We start from the raw sequence: 7,669 nt of genomic DNA, 5'->3' as shown, positions 1-7,669 counted from the left end.
CGTGACCAGGGGGGCGTTTTATCAGGTTCGTCTGATTCACCAGTTGTGACCTTTTCTGGACCGGGACGCCCTACGCACGGTCACTCATGCCCTTGTCACCTCCCGCCTGGACTACTGTAATGCTCTCTACATGNCACCCTCTGGAATGAACTGCCCCCAGAGATCAGGGTGATCCCTGATCTCCCTTCCTTCCGCCGCGCCCTTAAGACATGGTTATTCCAGCTTGCAGGACTGGCCTAGGGGAAATTTTTAGAGGGGGTTTTAATTATATTTTAATTAGATCACAGTTAAATATTTCCTTTTTAATTAATTTTAATCTTGTAATGTATCTGTATATTTTTACTCGATTGTTAGCCGCCCTGAGTCCGCAAGGAGAAGGGCGGGATATAAATTTAATAAAATAAATAAATAAATAAATAAAATCTAGAAAATAAAACAAATGGTCCAAAGTTTTATCAATTCCTATAGCTGACCGATAGCATTAAATGTACATTTTATTTCAATGTTCATTCTATTCTATTCTGTTCTGTTCTGTTCTATTCTGTTCTGTTCCGTTACGTTACGTTACGTTATGTTACGTTACGTTACGTTATGTAAATAGGCCAGCAGGACCAAATCAAAGTCTGGATCCAAATCCCATGGAAATCCCATGGGATGATATAAAATGAACCGTGCATGCAAGAAACTCCTCAAACATTGCACTGAAATGAAAAATAAAATGGGAAAATTTCTCCCAGACACCAGAAACTGGTAGCTAATTATAAGAAATATCTACTTAAGGTTATTTCAGCCAAAGGAGACAATCCCAGTATTACAGGCAAGGGAATACTTAAGTTTTCTAAAATGACATGTTTGTTATTTTTTCTTGATTAAATGATTGCAAAGTAATTTTTCATAGATTTATTTTTGTTCAATTACATCACTTTTTACTTTATATACTATTTGAATAGAGGTAAAATATTGGTATGTCCATGTGTGTTAAAAGAGGGGAGGGGAATTACATGGAAAGTGCTTACTGTACTTTTTTACATGACTGTATATGGAGTGATTTGATGCATACTGAGAGAAAAAAAGCATTCAACGAAGCAACATGTGATTTAAGAAAGGACAGAAACGTATGGAGAATGGTGAAAAGTGTCACATTGAAAGTTGCTATGTATACTAGTGCATTTCTGTTTCCTTTCATTTTTTTTATCTCAGATCTTTAATTTCTTTTAGTATTACTTATTTTTCTACATTCTGCATAACTTAACTGCTGCTTCCTCTGACAGGAAGCAGCATGGTGGTGGTGCTTGTATCACCACACATCATAAAATTCTATAAATTTGCAATTCTGTCTATACTTTCTACAGAATTGCTTATTTACCAGAACCTAAAAGAAGGACAAAGGGATGAAATGCCAAACAACTATGACCAGAAAAATTCAATCACCATTATAAAAATCACATACATTTTAGGAAGGTAGTAAGATACTCTCATAAATAAACAAATAACAATTTTCCCAATATAGATTTTTTTCATCTGTATATTTAAAGCTAGCAATGAAAATATGTACCATGCCACAGCTTTCAAATACTATTGTATCACAATTTGATGTATGTTCTCTGTGTTCTTCTGCTACAAAGCTATGGGACTTGGGATTCTTGAGAAATAGCTGTATTTGTTCAATTACATTAAATGTGATTAGTCCAAGAAAAGTGTACCATAAGATTGTAGATCAGAAACAACATATACAATTGTTGAACTGTAACCTAAAGCATTCAAGAATGTTCTTACCATTGTCATGTTAGTTTCCTAGACCTGAAATTTTACAAGGTTTTTGTAATGCTTTCTGAAAACTAGTAATGCTTTATATCAGGGCTTTTCAACCTTTTCACCCATTGTACCACTTTTAGGCTATGGCAATATCCGAGTACCACCAGTCGCCTAGCAAAGTGTCAAAAACCTGATGACCAAAAAAAAAAAAAGGAAAAAAGTGATAAAGTACAGGTAGTTCTTGACTTACAACAGTTCGCTTAGTGACTGTTTGAAGTTACCATGGCACTGAAAAAAGTGTCCCCCAAGCCACAGCCAAGCAAGACACCTGCCTGCCCACCCAGTGGTACTCTTCCTCCTATCTGAGGTTTTCATTGTTCTGAGCATTTCTGTTGAGGATTGGCAGCAGGGGTGGGGTGGGTGTTTGGCTTTTATTCCTCCTCCCCATCTGCTGGGTGGCTGCAGCAGGTTTTGGTCACTTCACATGACCCTGGGACACTGTGACCTGGAGAGGCTGCAACATTCCAGCTGATAGGCGCTTCTTCTGGGCTCAGCAGAAGCACCAGGATCAGCGCCGAGCTCCAGCTGGAGCCTGCCGCTGATCCTGGAGCTTCCACTGAGCCCTGACAGCCCCGAAGAAGTGCTGATCCTGGCGCTTCCGCTGAGCCCTGACAGCCCTGCAGCTCCAGCCATCTCTCGCTCAGGCTTGTGCGGTGCTGCCACAGGTTCAGCTCATTCTCCTCCCCCACTACCACTTTTCTAGGCTGGTCGCGTACCACCTGCCAGGTGCCAATGTACCACAGGTGGTACCCGTACCACTGGTTGAAAAGCCCTGCTTTATATCCCTGAACTAATACTTGGATTTTTAGATAGCTAGATTAGATATAACAAAAAGACTTAAGCCCATTAAAAGCCTAGTTTTCACTTTAAATAGGTTAATAACTTATGCAAAAATATTGGAACAATTTTCCCAAGTGACATTTTTAGACTAACAGCATGACTCTGTCTTACAAACTGTGCTGTGACAAAAATAGAGTTTATCATGTTTTTTCCGCAACCTGTTGCAGTGATTTTTATAGCATCAGCCAAAGCCTGGAAGGATAAAGTCCCCCATCAGGTGCTTATGAAAGGCATGTCTTCTTTGGGAGAGCAGCATTGACAGTCTCCCATTAATTTCCTATATCACACTTACCTATCCTTAGGAAATCTTGAAGGAGGAGTACTTATTCCCTATTGTGCCATATATAGTTCTTTTGGTGCCTGCCAGAGTAAAAAGCTGACTGTCAGAAATCAAGCATCTCTTAGAAATGCATGTACTCTTTAACCGAAGAGCATGTACATATAGCTAAGGGTAGCTAGCGCAGAAAGTGTGAAATTTATCTGGACCCAGGAGGTTCTTCCATCCAGATCACTGGGCAAATTGATAAGAAAAACTGTCAACTGTTTTTCAAAAACCACTTTGGAAAAATGGTGAATTTGATTACCTTTAGCACCTCTTCATTCCCTTTAAGTATGTTATGCTTTGGGCTTGAGGTGAATTAACAGCTTCCATGACAGCTTGGCACATCCATCAATTAGCTAATCAAGTGACATTTTTATACCATCACCTTCAGATCTCTTATCTGTACTAGGCAGGTTAAAAGAGAAACCAGTTTTAACCAGCTAATGGATTATGTCCTTTCTTTTGGCTTTCTTTTGGAAGTTCCAGCAGGAGTTACAGAAGTCTTAGGCTAAATTAATGTCAACTGTCCAGCTGGCAAATTCAGCATTGAAGAAACTCTGCAGCCTTGAGGTGCCACAAGAGATAATCTTTATTGAATACACATCCTAGCACAGAAGAAGTAAAATCAAATCTAGTTTTCCCGTATGAAAATCTGACTAGTTAATAACAGTTTTTCATAACCCCCATCCACCATGCGTTCACGTTGCCCAATCACGTTCTTTCTGTTTGTTATAGAAATGGTCCACTTCTCTGTCAGACACCTGCTTTTGATAACCTTGGGTCTCACGGTCCATGGACTGCCTCTTGAAAGTCCTGTTTGTTTCCCAGGCTCTCTATGGCAAGTTGAACAGCGACAGAGGTTAGCAAGCATCTTAGCAATTCAACCTTGACAATATAACATCATCTTATGATGTAACATGTAGAAGAAACCTAACAATTTTTATGTATTCAAAGCAAAATGTTTAAGAAAAACATGAATTGATGAGAATCTGAAAATCCACTCATGACTTCAATTTCTTGAGCGCTTGTATAAGTATTCATCATATCAAGAAACCATAGAGTGGGGTAAACAGAGGCTATACTCAAAAGAATAATGAACAAGAATTACATGTAATTTAAATTCAATTCATATTTTTTAAAATGAGATACAGATAATATTATTTTTGTCCTGTTAAAACTTACAGTTTGGTGACAATTGGAGATATCTGGGGTTATCCCCAAGGTTTGGTGGGATCAGATAAGTCTCCAGCCTCATTTAATACCTCTGTTCTAGAATTTCCTGTGTTTTGGCTTCTAGAGTATCACCTGTGTCTGCAATTTTCAGTTCCTAGTGTTTCCAGTTCAGGAATATCATTGGCTGATGTGATTTTCACCAAACTAGATCCAGGTAGCTCTTATAGACATAAGGAAAATAAGCTTACCCAAATACTCTTAAATATTTAAAATTTAGCCTTCGAATGGGTTACTCTTACACTATAACCTGAACAGTATGTATATAACATGAACACCCAATACTCATTTCCACGTGCCTGGGAGAAGCCAAGAAATCAATTATCTCACACTGTGAATTTCTTGAGAAGTGAAAAGAATCCAAATGAATGGTATTTATTTATTTATTTATTTAATTCAAATTTGTGATTGCAATCCATCTCCAAGGGACTCTGGAAGGCTGATTGGTCCTCCAACTGCAAAAACAAGAAATTCTGTTGGTTAACTACACATCTATACACACAAAAGAAGAATTATCATTAAGAAGGAAAATATATGATGCTAATTCCTATTTGAATCATGATCTTGTAACAATTAAGTATTTAAGGCTTGCTCCTATTTGCAACAATGTACTACTTATGGGAATGACAATTTTTGTTTATAGTTTCAGAATTTTCTTTCTATTAGGACCCTTAACCCAATATTTGCAGCTGAAACTAGACAAGCTAAACCATTGTTTGGTAACACTAAGTAAAAATCAAAGTTTATAAAACACAGTGGCTGGGGTTATGGACCAGGTTAAGCCAAAAATGAAGAACCTGTTTCTTGTTTAATTAAACCTCTGAACTGAGAAAAGCCATGATCAGGTTTTTCATAGATTTTAAATTGTTTCTTATAAGCCACATTTCAGGGAAATATTTTACAGCTTGAGCCGCTCTTTTCTGGACACTTTTTTTTTTCTTTTACCTCCCCCTGCTTAGCTATTTGGATAATGGAAATATCAAAAGCAGCTTTAGAGCCCAGTTGGTCTAAATTCAGTGGTGGGATTCAGCCAGTTCGCACCAGTTCAGCAGAACCGGTAGCTAATTTTTTGTTGCCCAGACCCAGAATGGACTTCCGGAAGCGGTATCCGCACAAAGAACCGGTTGTTGACATATTTAAATCCCACCACTGTCTAAATCAGGAAAATAACCTGAAAAATGAAGAAAAATCTCCACTCCAACAACCCCAGTAAGCATAGACAATACTCAGAAGTGATGGAAGTTGCAATCTAACATCTGGCAGGTCACAGTGGCCCCTTCTCTGCTTAAAAAAAAATGCCACATTCAATTTGCTCCTCTCATTTATAAAAAGCAACAAGAAACTACTTTGACCAGTTGTATCCATAATATATATAAGCTAAGTTTATTAAACAGTTGTTTTTGTATTATCCCAGTGTTTGACTATGTTTCTTAACACACACACATATAAAGTCTTTTTAGTGCCAAATAATGCACTTAGTATTACTTTCCAAGCAAAGTGGCCTCCATGACAGAGATTAACGTTTTTCTCCTTCCATGTTATTTTTCTGAATATATTTCATAGAAGTAAAAAGAAACTCTACTCAAAATTGTGAATCAAAATTAGTAACAAACAACAAAATAAAATGTAAACTCACTTGCATTTTTCAACAAACAGTTTTCCTTTTATTCTTCTGTATGAAACTGTTGATAAATTGGGCCAGCAGACAGTGTATGCAGAAGAGCAGGTAACTCACTGGAAGTGTACCTATTCTGTGTCCAGAAATTTTCAAGTTCTCATCTGAAACTCTGAAAAAGAGTTGCTTTCAATCAGATCTAAAGTTTTGATATTTTTTTTAAAGAAATACTCATGCTTTTCTACCCAAATAGAATTTTGGGTATATCTAAAAGGCATCTTCCAGCAATTTTCCCAAAACGTGGCCAGCCTTGATCTTCCTGCCATGCTCTCTAATCTTCCCTGTACAGTAGACCTTCATTTGAAAATTAATATAGTTTTTGCACTATTTTTTCTAAAAATGTCTTATCCTCATACCATTTCCTGTCTCTCAGAAGACATCCCCCTCCCCATCCAGTTGGGGATTCCTGTTCTAGTCAAATGCCTACTAGATTAACTGATCTCATATGACTAGAAAATAACTATTGTTACTGTTCTACTATATGTTTGATAGCTGATTGACCTTAGTCACGAAAGTAAAGTAAACAAGGAGTTAGCTAAAACAGGATGTACTTTACAAGTAGCAAGTAAGAACATTTACAAAAGTCAGAAGACATTCTATTATAATTTTATGATAATAATCGTACAATCATGTTCACTTCAAAGTAAGAGTAAACATGCTTGGGAAACTGCTATAAAGTTTTGTAATCCTAGACAGACTTGCCACAAAAAGGTCACACTTGAAATAGGAAACTGGGCAGAAGCTGCAGTATCAATCACTTATATATCCTTCCAGGTAACTGATACAGAAGCAAGCTCCCTGTCTGAAAGATAGCAATATAAAGTTTGAGGCAACCATATCAAATACTTTAGCACCATTTAATGTTGCTGTGAATATCTATTTCTTTTTTCTTTTTTAAGAATTACCCTATCTTAAAAAATTTTTTAAAAATAGTTACATTTAAAATTTCTGTCTTTGGCTTTATGCATAGAAAGAAACAGCAAGCTTTACTGAATGATGAATAATTTAAAAAACCCAGTATCTTTATTATACTTAATTAAAATTCGGCAAATTGTGAACAAGGCTTTACGTTTGCCTCAATCCTCCATCAACATGGATGTTAAGCAAGATAGAGAGGAAGAAAGCTAATCTGATGTTAGCAGTTAATTTTTTGATTCTCATTTTGTACTATGCCATGGTTGACTTGAATTGAACTGAACTGAATTTACTGAATAAACCATAACTCAGTGTTGTATATAGGGGTTCATGCAACATAGTAAATCTACTATAAATCAAACATATTACCTGATGGTTTCCTTCTGTGTTTGAGTTTAGCCATTCTGATTATGCAAAAGAGGTTGAAAAACTAACTGTAATCGTTATGCACTAACTGGCAGATTTCTAACTGGCAGATTTCTAACTACATAAACAACAAAGTCAAAAAAGCCACCCTAAAATCTCCTGCTTTCCATGTTCTCACTTCTTCTGCAATCAGACCAAAGGATAGCTAACAGCAGAGGATACCATTCTACTTTGAAGTCTGAGACTTGCAACCTGCCTCCAGATTCTTGCTTCTCATAACTACTAGAGGTCCATCTTATGTCTAGCACCATATCTGGATACATGGGCAGAAAACAGGGCCAGTGGTCCTTCAGCTGCACAGGGCTCCCAGCAAACAGGTAATGGAGCAACGGTACAAAAGTGACCTGGCTGTGCACATCTTATAAGTGCTTCAGGGCTGTGAGGCTACAGGTCCACCCACATATTAATCCAGATCCCTGGGCAAGCAGTCGAAGGGATTTTTTTTT

At 37.3% G+C, this 7,669-nt stretch overlaps 1 long non-coding RNA gene across 1 annotated transcript; it reads right to left on the bottom strand.

The window, feature by feature from the left end:
* Window positions 1-4,608: 4,608 nt before the first annotated feature.
* Window positions 4,609-5,984, bottom strand: LOC107290365. The gene is made up of 2 exons (XR_001548949.1): window positions 5,844-5,984; window positions 4,609-4,662 (listed from the first exon to the last, which is right to left on the bottom strand). It is a non-coding gene; the product is annotated as an uncharacterized LOC107290365 (long non-coding RNA).
* Window positions 5,985-7,669: the final 1,685 nt, after the last annotated feature.

Source organism: Protobothrops mucrosquamatus, unplaced genomic scaffold (genome assembly GCF_001527695.2).
Source record: "Protobothrops mucrosquamatus isolate PMUCROS unplaced genomic scaffold, P.Mucros_1.0 scaffold877, whole genome shotgun sequence".
Lineage (NCBI taxonomy): Eukaryota > Metazoa > Chordata > Lepidosauria > Squamata > Viperidae > Protobothrops > Protobothrops mucrosquamatus.
Note: the sequence above shows the minus strand (reverse complement) of the source record. Positions and strands in the feature narration are given on the sequence as shown.